We start from the raw sequence: 14624 nt of genomic DNA, 5'->3' as shown, positions 1-14624 counted from the left end.
GGGAATTCCCAAGAGTGAGCTGATAGTAGCCATAGCGTCTACTACTTTGTTCTATATCTGAGGCACTTATGTAAACTAAAGCTTTGTAAAATGTTCAGTTAGCTGATCAACTAGCTCTTTGTAGGATAATAGCTTTTCATCTTTGGTTTCATATTCATTTAGGGCTTTCTTGATGATGAGCTGAGAATCACCAAATATTTGAAACTCAGTGATGTTCCATTCTACAGCTATCTTTAAGCCTGCTATGAGAGCCTCATATTCAGCTATATTGTTGGTGCTAGGGAATTGTAGCTTGAAGGCTTTTGGAATGTAATCTCCTTGAGGTGTGACCAACAATATTCCTACACCTGATCCATGAGATGTATATGAGCCATCAAAATAAAGTCTCCATGGGGGTTGTTCTTCAATTAGACAAATATGCTCATCTAGAAATTCTGTGATCAAAGGATATGTATCTACTAGAGGCACATTAGCTAGGTGATCTACTATAGCTTGCCCTTTGATTTCCTTTCTGTCCACATACTAGATGTCAAATTCACTAAGAAACATAACCCATTTGGCCAAACGGCCTATAAGTGTTGTTCTAGAGAGCATATACTTGAGAGGGTCAATCTTGGAGACTAGTTGGATGGTATGACTTAGCATGTAGTGGCGAAGCTTTTGAGGGACATAGGTCAGATAACCTTAGCAGCTAACATTCTTTCTAATTTAGCTTTGACCAATAATGCCACCTTGGGGTGCATTTTTCTAAGCTTTTATCTGATGAGCTTGATCTTTGGATCGACTGCAAGATGATGAACTACAAGCTTTGGATCCAGTCCTGGCATGTCTTCATATGACCATGAAAATTGGCCAATGTTCTCTCTTAAGACCTCAAAGAGGAGGCTAGCTTGGTCTTGTGATAGGGATGTAGCAATGTGAACAAGTCTAGGGATCTCTAAAGAACTGATGTTGACTTCTCTAGTATCCTCAATTAGAATAGAAGACACCTCTAGTCGATTATCTTGAGAAGGCAATGCTAAATCCTCATGTTCTACTTTTGACTCTGGATTTTCTTGCTGAGGGGTTCTCTTCGTTGCCTTAGGTAGTCTCAAATTTACCTTAGTTCCAGTTTTGGGTGTATCAGAACTAGGTTGGGGATTTTCTCCAAAATACCCCTTGGGATCTAGCTTATAGATATAGGCAGAATCTGGCTTTATTTTCTTGTGAGGAGTTCCAACTCCCATGAATCTCAAAAGCACTTCCTCTGATGTGAACTCATCAATGTGTATGATGCTTGGTTGGTCCCAATCTATGAGTTGTGGATGGGTGAGTGGTAGGTCAATGAAATAGATGGATAGTTCTTGGAGAACAGAGTCTTTGAGGAAGATTTGGTCTGGGATATCATCGTAGGCTCTCTTTTCAACTTCCTCAGGAATGTCTTCAATTTTGACAAGGTCGCGGTGAATGTTTGAAAAAGCATGACCATTCTCATTGGTGCCCCCAGTTGTGGGTATGCCAAAGCCAAGACTTGACTTTGATTCCCACTTGTGTGCATCGATGGGGCATTGCATGCCTTTTTCTTCTGGTCCTAGACCACCACCTTGATAGTTCCATTTTTTAGTGATGAGCTTATGTTCTTGGGGATACTTCTAGTTGAAGTGATCAAGGTGTGCTTAATTTCTTGGAGGTGCATCCTTATGTAACCAATTGTTGTTATCTAGAGTGAGCTCCTCATAAAGAGGGATTTTTGAGGATACAAAGGTTGTTGGGCCAAACTGTTTGTATCGAGGAGGTGGAATCTCCTTAGCTTTGTGATATTTTGATCATCCATGAGCATGTGGATCAAGTGGGAGTGCCCTGACGGTAAATGCATCTGACAGACTATACTCTCCATAGCCTTTTTTATTGATCTTCATAGTAGATAGGTTGGAGGCGAGGATCATTTCTGGGTCATCACAAGTGTGGGATGAGCTAGCGATGGCTATGCCGATATCAATTCCAAAGCAATGGTTTGCATATGAAGCTTCAACTGCATTGTAGTAAGTAGAGGGTTCTAGAGTGGCATGGATGGTTACCTCAGTGCCCTAATACAAAAATTTGATGCACTGATGGTAAGTGGATGGAATGACTTTCATGGCATGAATCCATGGGTGACCGAGGAGGATGTTAAATGGTAGGTTTAGATCAATAACATGGCAGAGTGTTTATTGGATGACTAGCCCAACCTTGATTGGTAGCAAAATAGTTCCTTCTATGGTTCTTTCCAAGTTGTCATAAGCTTTGATGGTGATAACCTCACTGATGATATCTGCCTCAGTATACCCAGCTTGTTTTATGAATTTTGGGGTGCAAATATTGAAGGATGATCCACTATCTATCATTACTCTTTTTACAAAAAAATTGGATACCATAATGGCTATGTGAAGTGGAAGGGTGTGATCTGGCTCGACCATGGGTATGTTGGTGGGTTTGAATGACAGGGCACATGAGGAGGATAGGTGTCTAATGAGATTATGAAAATAAGTAGCATTGATATCTGAAGGGACATAGGATTCTATGAGAGCACTATCAAGGATGTTTTTGTACACAGGACTAGTGCGTAGAAGGTCTAAAATGGAGATTTGGGCTGGCATGTTCCCCGGGTGTTCCAAGATATTGTACTGGCTTTTTGATGGAGCTGATGGTGCTGGTGAAATTGGTGGGCCTGCAATGTTAAATTGCGCTCTTCAAGTTGTGACTGCACACTCATTTTTTGGTCCTTAGATATTGATAACATTGATAGAAGGCTCTTTCTTGGATATACAACCGATGAGGCTACCATAATCTATATAGGATGAAGTGTGGTCATTGTTCTTCCCATGCTGTTGGTTTGGCTAGTGGTTGCTAGTGTTTTTGTTGTTGGTTTGGATAGGTGCTTTTCCAGGATTTTGGTTGTTGTGAGGGGGAAAAGCATTTTGATAGATCTGTGAGCCTGCATTGGGAGAGGTTTGGGCACCAACGGTGATTTCTTTCTGATCAATGAGGTCCTGCACATAATCTTTCAGTTTCATGCATCTGAGGGTGGTGTAACCTTTTACCCTATGAAATTTGTAGTACTCATTTTGTTTGTACCATGTAGCTTTGGATTGGGCTGGGTCAATTTGCTAGGTAGGAAGAAATTTGATGAGGTTTTCCTTAGTCAATTTCTCAAAAATGACATCCAATGGCTCACCAAGGGGTGTATAATTTCTAGGTGCAGGTTGGAACTTGGGCTTTGGTCCTACAGCTACATTGATGGCATTAGCTTGATTGCTAGACCCTTGAAAGTTGGGTCTTGGATTGTGGCCTTGATAGCTTTGGTGATTTTGGTGTTGGTACTTGATAGTTTGTTGATTGTTTGGTTGACAAGGTGGGTTAGACTGATTTTGGGAAGGACCAACAATATTCACATGTCTGGTGTCAGTGACTCCATCTATTGCAACGTGCTTATTTTTGTTCCAATACCTAGACTTATCATTGGAGTGTGATTCATTTTGGTTGGCTTCCTTGTAAATCTTGACCACACCATCTTTAATGAGTCCTTGCTCAAGGATCATTCCTTTTCCTTTGATATCTTTGTAGGTTTGCAAACAGTTCATGGTCATGTGGTGAGCCAAGCTAGGATGGGCATTATCAATAAACATTTTCACCAAATGGTGTTCTGGCAAGGTGCAAGATATGCGGGTGGTAAGGGTTTGCCATCTTTCTAGATATTCAGGAAGGCTTTCTCCACCTTTTTGCTTAGTGTGGACAAGATCAACTACTAAGAGCTCTATTTCAACAAGATGGGTATATTGGGCTACAAATGCCTCAGACAATTTAGCAAAGTTTTTAATTATACCATATGTGATTCTATAAAATCATTCAAGAGCTGGTCCGGCCAAGCTTTTGGAAAAGAGACGCAAGAGGAAGATGTCACCATATGCCACTTCTTGGCAGTGCATGTATAATTCTTTGATATGTGTGATAGGGTCTCCTTTTCCTCTAAATTTTTCAAACTTGGGTATCTCAAAGTGTTTGGGAAATGGTGTCATGGTAATGGCTCTGTCAAATGGGTAAGGAAACACATTTTCAAACTTGAAACTTTTTGGATCATTTCCCTTCTGGATGTTCTTCAAAGCTATCTTCATGGCTTCCCATTCTAAATTAATGGGTGATGGCTGGGGTGCACCCAATGTAAGAGTGCCTTGAGGTAGGTATGTGCTAGATGGGGCAATGGAACATGGATGGCTTTGAGGTATGGGCTAGTAGGGATTGTACATGGCTTGGGCAACTAAATGGTGGATGATGGGTTGCTGAGGTGGAGGAGGCACATATTGCTACATGTGTTGTGAGGCTTGTTGTTGATATGGGATTTGGGATATGGATTGAGGGATGTAGGCTGGTTGTAGGATAAATGGATTGTTTGTAGAGGTAAGGTCTAAGATGGTTGTGAAGCTTGGAGAAAGGATTGGGAAGCTTGTGGAACTTGACTTTGGATTTGAGGAGTTTGACCAATATATGTGGGTTGTGCCCTCATTTGGGAGGATATCATGGCAAAGGAGGCCAATTAATTGGTGGTTGGTGGTGGTGGATTTCCTCCTAGAAGTGGCATAGAAAAATAGTTAGTAATAGGAGATAATGGATTAGTTGGTGGGAATTGAAAGATTGGGAATGGAACTGATGGGGTTTGATAGCTTGGTGGTTGGATTTGAAAGCTTGATAGAGTGGTGGCAGGAGCTTGCGTCACTTGAGAGCTTGGTAGAACATTGATAGTAGCTTGTGGGGTTTGATAGCTTTGTGGAGTGAGGGCAGTAGCTTGTGGATTTGTGGCTGATGGCACTGAGCTCCAAGGACCTAGTGGAAATGATGGAATTGTGCTCTGAGATGAGGTAAATAAGCTAGGGGTTATGAAAGGTTGATTTCTTGGCCCCATGGGTGGCATCCCAGTTGTATATTGCTGAGGTTGGCCAAAGATGCTAGCACTGATTTGGGAGATGGGTGGATTTGGAAGGCTGGGTTGGAGAGCAGCAACAACAATAGTGAAGGGAGTGAATGATGAGGTGTTTTGGGTGAAGGGGGTTTGGGATGGAGTGGTATGGACCAATGGTGGAGTGGTGGTGGCTAGATTGGCTTGTGGAAGGGAGATTTCAACTTGAGTGGAGGCTGGTATGTTTGGGTTTGTTGGATAATAAGGATTGGCTTGAGGCTCTTCTTTTGGCACATATTAAGGATAATCTAAATCATAAGAGCCTATTGGGAGTGGTAGTTGTCCAAACAATGGGTGAGATGAATCTGATAAGGGAGGAGGTCTTCCAAAGTCAAAGGCTCCTATATTGTCCATTCGAAAATTAGCCATGATTGTTTCTTTGTTCCTATACTCCTTAATTAAATATTTTTAATTAAGATAAAGGGATTTAATGGCATAAAAATAAATAAATTAATTAAATAATTAATTAATTAATAAATGATGATGTCATCAGGAATTTTTTCAGAAAATAAAAATACTTTATTTTCTAAAGGATTTAGGTGTCTACAGTTGTTAGTGGTGACCAATATGTTGTATAGCATCTTGTTGTAAGCAATGAGATGGTTGGCGTTTAGACTTTGGCATATGTTGTTGATGGAGATCTACATATTACATCTAATATGGAGTACAATTTGTTGTTATGCATTCACTAGTTGTTGATGTGGATGGGGGTTTGTTGATGAAGCATTATGTTTAGTTTGTTTCTAGGAATGAGCATGCTGATTGAATGGTTGAGATTATGGTGTTTGTTAGAGTGATGCAGATATGGATGATTTGCATGTTGGTTTTCTTGTCCTTGTTGAGGTGGAAACCTTTGGTGAAGATGAAGATGGTTTTAGACCTTTCTTTTGGCATCAAAGTGTGGGGCACATTTTTTTTTCTATCTACCTGGGGAGTATGATGCAACAACATCTTGCATCAGAAAAAAAAAATAGAGGAGAGAGAAAGTGACAAAAATTAGAGGAAAATTTTAAAAAAATAAAAAGAGGGCAAAAGGGGAAAAAAAAGGAATTTATATTTTTGAGGTGCATAGGTGGCATAAATAGAAAAATAAATTAAAATGGTTTTCATTCCATTTATTGAGGTATGTAGGTAGAATTCTAGAAGTTTGTGAACATTTCCTTAAATCATGCATTTAATATTTGTTGGGCCAGATGGTTGTGCTTAGTTGAAAGGTAGTTGCATTTAACTTTTATCCCACATTGGTTGTGTTTGTAATATCTTGGCTAGTAAATGCCTATTTAAGTAAGGCATATGAGCATTTCTAATTAAGCTTCAAGGTGTGATTTCTTCTTTGTAGAAGCTTGGAGAGAAGGAGGAAGCTAAAGGGAAAGTTTTCCCAAGTCTATGGATAGAATACTGAATGTGAGGTAGTTTATAGCAAGATTGTGGTGGAGTTGTGAGTATGTAGACAAAGAAATGAATGTGAGGTAGTTTACACTTGGATCCTAGATAAAGTTGGAGAAGAGCTAGTGGCTGCTGTTTAGAAACAAGGAGATTGCTTGGTGGACATGCGAGCATGAGTTGAGATTTCCTTGGATGCTTCTACTAGAGTGTGTATCTGGACTAGCTAGTGTTTGGGTTTGATCTTGAGGGATCATGCAAAACTATTAGTGTAATTGCTTTGTATTTGGCCATAATTTGCATGTAACAATTGTTTTATGAATAAAGAGTTGTGACTTGGTATCAGATCTTGCATTGTTATTGTGTTTCCACTATGTAGTTATTTGTTAGGGGCTAGGACATCTCTTTTCGGAATTCTCCTACCTTGCATTGTGTCATAGTCAGCAAAGGAAAGAAGAGGACAAAAAAACTACAACAAACAAGTTATACTCTCCAATTGATAGAAGGTAAAGGAGATGATGTGTAAGAAGATGAGGTAGAAGAAACTAAATTAGAAGAAGAAGAGCTAATCAAGATGAAAGGTGAGGTTATCATAACTAGACCTACCAAGTCATCTACTACAGTATTCACTAGAAGAGCATCATGATCAAGAAAAAAGTTGAAATTAGGTAAAGAAGAAGTAGAGGATGTTATTTTCAAATGACCTCCACCTAAATTTCAAGAGAAACTAAAAGAGATTGATGCAAGAGCTGCCATGGAAAACTCTAAATCACTAAGATATGAGACTAGAAAGGCAAAAGAAAACAAGCAAGTTAAAGACATGATTATGTCCAGCCTAGGTAAATGGAAATATTCACCCAATCAACTTGTCTAGAAAATTCCCAATGAATTAATGAAAAGAATCAAACCAAGATGGGAACATGCCAAGAAGACTAAAAAGGATATGTTTGAATAGACTTAGAGGCAGCTCATGTCGAGTCTTAATGATAAATAAGTGAAATTCAACACTTGATTGATATTGGACATAGAACATGTGGTGAAGAATGCCACTACTACATGGAAGAATATCTACAATCTTTATCAGAAGAGTGATTTTGTTGTTCATGTCAGTGATAAAGATGATGATGAAAATGACAAGGAAGAAAAGGATAATGATGATGAAGAAGAAACAAATGATTCTAATCAAAACAATGAGGAGCAAGAGTAGGAAGCTACTAAGGAGAATCTCCCTAATATTTAGAGTATTGAGGAAACCAAACTAGAGAATATTGTAGTAGTAGTTATGGCCTCATTTCCACACTCTTTGAGCAAAGCTTTAATGCAATCTAGCTCAAAGAAAGATTTTTTTGAGTTGGTTGTGGAAACCATTGCAATTCCAAGAAACCAACCAATCTTTGCACCCATTTAACTAAGTACTACATTGATTGAAGTAATCAAAACTTCATCTACCAAGCATTTAGTGCTTCCTCCATCATCAGATTTGGCTACACAACAACCAGGTATTTCTACTGTCAATACAATATCTACTCTTGTTGCTAGTCCTTCTATTTACACTATTGTTACACTTTACAATGTACAAATAGTTAGTACAAAGACAATTGAGAGCAAGCCTCAACTAAGTACTAAAGTTTTGAGTAAAGGAAAAAGTAAAGAAGAAGAGATTGATCTTGATGAGGATATAGTTATCCTAAATTGAGAAATCTCTAATCTAAACCCTTACCAAATGGACATAGTAGGTGAGCTATTAACAGAAGCTTAGAGAGGAGAAAAACAAAGAAAATCAAGTACTAGAAGATGTAAAGAACATACTTACATATGCACCTAGTATTGAGGTTGATACTAAACCTTTTTTGTTTTAATTAGCACAAGTTGTTCAAAAATTTAATGAAGATTTGAATGGGCAAGAAAAGTTGTTGAACAGAGCATAGAAGAAATTTGAAAACAAAGTATTGGATCTAGTTGCATAGAAAATTGCAATATACCAAGTAGACTTGTCTACTATCCTCAGCTCATTGAAAACCTCTTCCAATAATGCTACTTAATTATTTAATAAGTTATGTGATACATCTATCTTTACTCAAAAAATTAAAGATAAACTCTCCAAGATAGATGAAGACTTGAAGGCAAGTGCACACTACTTGTCACTTGACCCAAGCTATAGTTTTGCTCATTATTCAAAGATCAAATTTTTGACTAATATGCAAGAAGAATTATTAAGGGAAGAATCTAGAATTAGGTCCACACTTGTAGACATTCAAGGCATGATTCTTACAAACATGGAGGCATCACAAAAACACATTGCACATGCCAAAACTCTCATCCATGACAATAACTTCTTCATAGCTGATAACATGATGAAGTTATCAATAGAAGTGTAGATTGTATTATGTGCAAGCAAGGTGTTACAAGAAAATTAGGACAAGACAATGTCACTAATTTCAAAGGTACATTCTGACTTCTTATCACATTTTGGTATCACCATGTAGCATACACCTTTGGAATTAATGTCAAAAAGGGGGAAAATGAGAAGATGCAATAAAGGGGGAGAAGATGAGAAGAGAAGATATAATATAAGAGATGAGAAATATGCATATACAAAGTAAAGTACAATGTATATATATGCAAGGGGGAGCATCATAATATTATACATATACATGTATAGATAATTAGAAAACATCTCTTACAAAAACAATTTAGAAAAATCTCAAAAATGAAGTATGTTACCGAGATGAACACACATGATGGAGACTAAAGATTGTTTTGAACTTAAAATTTTGAGAATTTTGTTTTTTGACTGATAAGTTATTTTGTCACTAATGCCAAAGGGGGAGGTTGTTGACATTATAGCCAAGTTTCTTTGTTAGTCACACACACACACACACACACACACACACACACACACACACACACACACACACACACACACACACACACACACACACACACACACACACACACACACGCATGCACGCACGCACACACACACACATGCACACACACACATGCCACACACACACACAATCAAATGGATAGAAGCTACCAAGCTTATCTTATAGTTTATAGTGATATTCAAGCTCTATTAAGTTCTACAACTGCTACTATGTTCTAAGAACAGTATTCAGTTTGCATCGAGCAATATCTACCATGTTGGTGAGTATCAGTGTAAACCAAGCTTCATAGTGTTTACCAAGTTTCTTAGTGCAAACCAAGTTTTCTAGTGCTTACCAAGTTTGCAACTTCAGTGATGTGAATCTAGTGTTGATTGATCCAGGATATGTCAACCAAGTGATTTCATTTATATCAAGCTCATAGTAATAGTGATGACCGAGCTATGCAGTTTCAACCAAGTGATTCAGTTTATGTACCAAGTTTTGTAGTGTTCACCGAGTCACTAGCATTGAATGAGTTCAAACTACTTGGAAGTGATTAGTATGAACCAAGCTTCTACATCTACCGAGTGCATGCCAATGCCAAGCATTGATAGCAGTTACCAAGTATCAAAACTGCACCGAGTTTTTTTTTAGAACTTGAGTACTAGCAATTGGGCCGACATTGTATATTTTGGTAAAATTTGTATTGTAGCTGACTTTGATGAATTGTAATTTGGATTGGCATATATGTAATGTATTGTGTCACACCCAAAAACTAGAATAACATGATGATATAAGGATATGTGTAAGAGCAGAAGTGTGAAGTATGAAGGCTACAAGCAATATAAGGAGGAACACAGATTTATCTATCACAGCAAGGTGATCATTACACTACAAAAGAATCTCATTCAGAAAAGCAAAGTTGTAGATTAGAAATTAGCCACTAGTTCATCCTAATAGGTGGAATAGTTAAATCCTTTCACAAGGTAGACTTAACAATATTTTTTTAAATCTCTTTACCAAGTGCATAATTCATTGTATGTTTTGTAAATCATTTTACAAGGTGGACCTAACAGTCCTTATTGCTCTTAATAGGGTAGATCGTCAAAAGTGATTATTGTAAGCCTTAACTAACCAACTTTATATTGTAATACTGAAGCTTGTGGGTATCATCCCCACCCCAATTTTACATTCCACTTGGAAGGTTTTTGGGTCACCATATTGTATGTCAATGTGTTATGACTGTTTTATGCTTTCAGTTTCTCATGCATGAGATTAGATCAAAATAAATATAAAGGATTTATTGATGAAACAAGAAACATATTTATGTGGTTCTTGATTCACACCTCCCCTCTTAGTAACCTAGCCTATCTTATATTTCCAATAGGATGATCCTGGCAAAAAGTAAACCCATTCATCTATGGATAGAATTGGTGCACAATTAGCTTTCCTCAATGTTCATGTACACAATTAGCTTTCCTTCTTCCTATACCATATCTTCAATATTCAAAATCCTAAATAACTGTCTTCAAATCAAATCTCTGATGAATTATGTGTACAACTCTCTCCTTAGCAATGAACTCTATGAATATTGATGCTAAGAATTCTATTACATCACCTTTTTAATGGTGTCTGAGCTTAAAATGAAATTTATGGCATTCAAGGAAAAAATGCATGAAATCTTTTGAATTTTCAAAAAATCATCACATTCATGTTTTATGGCTCCTGTACTGCCAGTCCAACATTCAAGATTTATCTTTTCCCATATTGTTCTTCATGTTTCAAAGCATGTACAAAGTAACAAGGACCATTTTTCCTCTTTATCTCTAATTGTTGCTAGTTTTCAACAACCCTTCATCTTATACCATGAGGGCACAAAACCTCGGAAGCCTGATCTTTTTCACAGTGTTGCAAGGTTTTAAAATTAATCACTCTACTAGGTTGCAACGTTGTGTAACCCCTCATGGCTAGTTTGCAACACATCTTTACACTAACCTTATTTGACACATGAAGTGGCGAACACAGTTGACATCCCTTTACTATTGTGTTACAAGCCCTTATTTGTCTTATGTCCTTAGCCATGAGATCAAGCATTAGCAACAACCCTCATTCCATCTAGCTTCATTAATGATTCTCAATCACTTGTCTTAACTACATTCCTTATGGGGAAAAGTTGCAAACATATTTGATCTGATGTTCTCCACACAATGGAAGCTTGTGTTTCAGCTCTCCTTAACAACCATTAATTATTCCATACCTTTGACCATGAGATCCACTATGAACCGAGCTTTATATTAACTAGGCTACCTCACTACTTCAGTTGTGTATGTTGAAATGCGTTCTTAACCATGAAAACTCATGGTCAAGGTGAATCTCCACATCTCCCTACAATGTTAACATTTAGAGATTTATGTGAGATATATATTAAAAATTAATTTAATACTCACAACCCTAACTCAAAAACTTTACTCGGTACTTGAAAAATGCTCGGCACATGAAGGTGCCGAGTGCCAGCTCTGCTTAGCACATGATGGTGCCGAGTGACAGGTTGCTCGACACTTGAGGGTATCGAGTGATAGGCAACAGGTGCTGAGTGAGCTTGGCACACAAAGGAAAATGTAGTAGATGCCAAGTTATCTTGGCACTCAAAGAAGACAATGGATGTCGAGTAAGGTCGGCTCTAACTAATAGAATTTATAACTTAGAAACAATCTAATGTGAATGCTTTCATGATTAAAACCAGAGAGACCAAAGCTTTAACCTTTCAACCAAGTTGTCAAATGCAATGAATAGAAGAGGAAGAACAATAGATTCAAGTATGCCTACTTTATTTTCTATTCAACTGAGATTTAAACTATTACAAAATCTGGGAGCATTCGGCTTCAACCAAAAAATCGTAAAATAACCCTAAACTGATAATACTTCAAACTTCAATAAGCTTTTAAACCTACAACTCTAATGGCTACATACAATGGTGCCTGGAGCAATCAATGCTTCAATAGGAAAAATCTAAACAACAACAAACTTACTGAGTGAACAAGGGAGACACGTGCAACTGCAGGCACAAACTTCTTTCCTTCTTCCTTCTTTGCTCAGCTCTGCAACTTCTCTCTAATCTGCTTGATCTGCAAACTCTAAAAAATGACTAAATGAATGAATGAAGAAACATTCCATTTTGTCACATTCCATTTTCTCCCTCATTTCTGATTTCAAAAATCTTACCCACCGTATTTATGTTTTCTGTCTGTTCTGCTGGTCGTCAGGTGGTAGGTGGGTGTTTGGCTCTAGGGGCAAACGTCAACTGTCTTATTAAATATTCCAACACTCCCCCTTTGTCTTGAGCCAAACAAAACAAGGATCACAACTGAACAACATTAAGTACACCAAGACACTCTCTTAGGTGTACAAAAATTCCAATGCCTAATGGCTTGGTGAAAATATCTACTAGCTGTTGCTCTAACTTGTAGAATTCCATCTTGATATCCCCATTCTCCACCAACTCTCTGATGAAGTGATATCGAATTTCTATGTTTTTTCTTCTCCCATGGAAGATTGGATTCTTGGACAATGCAATTGATGAGATGTTATCACAATAAATTGTGATTCCAACCTCTTGCCTTTCATTCAAATCTGTCAAGATCCTCCTTAGCCAAATTGCTTGACATGCTACTGCATTTGTTGCTATGTACTTAGCCTCTGTTGTAGATTGAGAAACAATAGGTTGCTTCTTGGATGCCCATGAAATTGCACCCGATCCCATATGAAACATGTATCTGAAAGTGCTCTTCATATCATCTAAACTTCCAGCCCAATCACTATCCGTGTAACCAACCAACTTGAAATCATCATTTGTAGTATATAAAATCCCAAATCCCTTGGTACCTTTCACATACCTTAGGATCCTTTTTCTTGCTTGCCAATGGAAATCTTTTGGTGTTTCCATAAATCGAGAAATCAGATTTACTGCATGCATTAGGTCTGGTCGAGTTGCAGTCAAGTACATTAAACTTCCAACCGTACTCTTGTATAGTGTTGGATCGACTCTCTTGCTAGAGTCTTCCTTGCTCAACTTTAGACCTACTGCTATTGGTGTGGGGGTTGCCTTACTGTTCTGCATTTTAAATCTCTCCAACATCTGCCTTGCATACTTTTCTTGAGAGATAAAAATGCCATCATGCATTTGTTTTACTTCTATGCCTAGAAAGTATTTCAAGAGACCTAGGTCTGCCATTTCAAATTCACTTTTCATGGCCTCTTTAAACTCACCAATTAGAGCTTTATCATTACTAGTAAAAATTAAATCATCTACATACAAGACAACAATCAATACATTACCATATGCTGTCTTGATGTAAAGAGTGGGCTCACCATTACTTTTGCTAAAGCCATTGCTCATCAAATATGAGTCAATCCTACTGTACCATGCCCTTGGAGCTTGCTTGAGCCCATAAAGAGCTCTCTTCAATCTATATACTTTATTCTCTTCACCTGCAACTTCATAACTAGGTGGCTGCTCCACATACACTTCTTCTTTCAATACACCATTTAGGAAGGTAGATTTTACATCCATTTGAAATACCTTCCACTTGTGCTAAGCTACAATTGCTATGACAGCATGCACAATTTCCATTCTTGCAACTAGGGCATAGGTCTCATCATAGTCTCTTCCATACTGCTATTTTTAGCCCTTGACTACTAGCCTTGCCTTATGCCTATCAATCTTGCCTTCAGCATTGTATTTGGTCTTATAGACCCATTTCACTCTAATCACTTGCTTTTTTGAAGGCAATTCAGTTAGCTCCCATGTCTCATTTCTTTCTATAGCATCTATTTCCTCATCCATGGCCTTACACCATTTCTTCTCCTTGATTGCTTCTTCAAAATATATTGGATCACTATGAGAAAATAATTCAAAATTAAAACTCTCATCATAATCTTCATACCTTTCATCTTGGTATATCTCCCTAAGACTCTTAGTCTTTCTTGGTAACAAGGAGGAGAGTGTAGGATCAGAATCTTCACTATTGTTACTTTACCAACTAACTTGGTCTTCACTGGTACTCGACACTAGCACTCGGTCATGCCTAGAGGAGCTCGGCAGTGAGTGAACCTGCTTGCCTTTTCTTCTATTTGCTCCTTCTTCTTGTTGTTCATCAACATCTTCTTCATTCATAATTGGCACTTTACTAGAAGTGCATGGTGACTCATCAATTGAACCATACCAAGACATATTTTCAAGAAATTCCACATCTCTTGAAAGAGTCATCTTGTTGTTCAATGGGTCATACAATTTGTATGCTTTTGATTCTGAGTTGTACCCTATGAAGATGCACTTTACACCTTTGTCATCCAATTTATGCCTTTTCTCTTTAGGCACATGTGCATATGCAACACATCCAAAC

Source organism: Cupressus sempervirens, chromosome 3, assembly GCF_028749045.1.
Source record: "Cupressus sempervirens isolate cs-2001-9-10 chromosome 3, ASM2874904v1, whole genome shotgun sequence".
NCBI classification, from domain to species: domain Eukaryota; kingdom Viridiplantae; phylum Streptophyta; class Pinopsida; order Cupressales; family Cupressaceae; genus Cupressus; species Cupressus sempervirens.
This window is presented reverse-complemented; position numbering follows the sequence as displayed.